General features: G+C 51.9%; 1 long non-coding RNA gene across 1 annotated transcript; it reads right to left on the reverse strand.

The window, feature by feature from the left end:
* Window positions 1–64: 64 nt before the first annotated feature.
* Window positions 65–639, reverse strand: LOC121918582. Its single transcript, XR_006101263.1, has 3 exons — window positions 531–639; window positions 306–435; window positions 65–202 (listed from the first exon to the last, which is right to left on the reverse strand). It is a non-coding gene; the product is annotated as an uncharacterized LOC121918582 (long non-coding RNA).
* Window positions 640–934: the final 295 nt, after the last annotated feature.

Raw genomic sequence — 934 nt, forward strand, 5'->3', positions numbered from 1 at the left:
CCTGCCCCAGCCCTGCCTTGCAGCCAACGGACCCTGGGATCAGGCCCATTTTGGCCTTGTCAATGGTCCCGTGCTCCTTGAGTTGGAACTGTCTGATCAAGACATTGGACAGGGTCATAAAGTGGGCCTCCAGCCAGTACTTCAGGCCCTGGATGGTGCTGTGCTCCGTTACAATGGCCCTGATCCCTCTGAGCGCCTTCACCTGAGGAGAGAAGCAGGTTTTCTGTAGGAGGGTCACCCGCAGATGGGAAACTACCTTGGGTTTCCTACCTTGCGGATGAGCCCTGCGAGGGTCAGACCCTTACCTTGGCCAAAGGCAGTTCCTTGCTGTAATGAATCTGGTATTCATTCAGTTTGAGAAAGAAGGTTTTCATGCAGATGTCTAGGTTGCACTCGGGTGAAGAGAAGACAGCATAGGTGAACCCATCGCAGACCCTAGAGAAAGGGAAGGAGAGCCAATGGCATCCCTGCCAGACCCCCCAGACCCCAAGAGGGAAATGGGGGGCTCCTGGGAGGGGGAAGCCGCCTACGTTTCTTTTGAGTTCAGGAAATGTTGCAGAAACAAGTCCAAATAGCTGGATGCAACGGTGATTGCAAGCGACCTCTTTGTTTCTCTGGAGCCAGTGAGGTAGGTCTGGCACATCTGATGTATGTCCGCCTCTGTCTGTCAGGAGAGAAAAAGACAGCAGCAGGGAAAAGGAGGTGACTCCCGTTGGATGTGACAAGCCTTGGGAACATGTCCTGCCTTCCTATCAGGCCTGCTCTCTAATGTGGGTTTTGGGTTGGATAACTCTAAAAAGAGGGGGAACCTATTGTCTCTCAAAGGTTTTAATGCTCATTTTGGTTTCCACGCTTACCTTTGGTCTCAGAAAGACAAGGTGCATAAAGAATTCCCAGACCATTATATTAGGAAGCCACTGCAGAGGACTTGGAG

Source organism: Sceloporus undulatus, unplaced genomic scaffold (assembly GCF_019175285.1).
Source record: "Sceloporus undulatus isolate JIND9_A2432 ecotype Alabama unplaced genomic scaffold, SceUnd_v1.1 scaffold_18079, whole genome shotgun sequence".
Classification (NCBI taxonomy): domain Eukaryota; kingdom Metazoa; phylum Chordata; class Lepidosauria; order Squamata; family Phrynosomatidae; genus Sceloporus; species Sceloporus undulatus.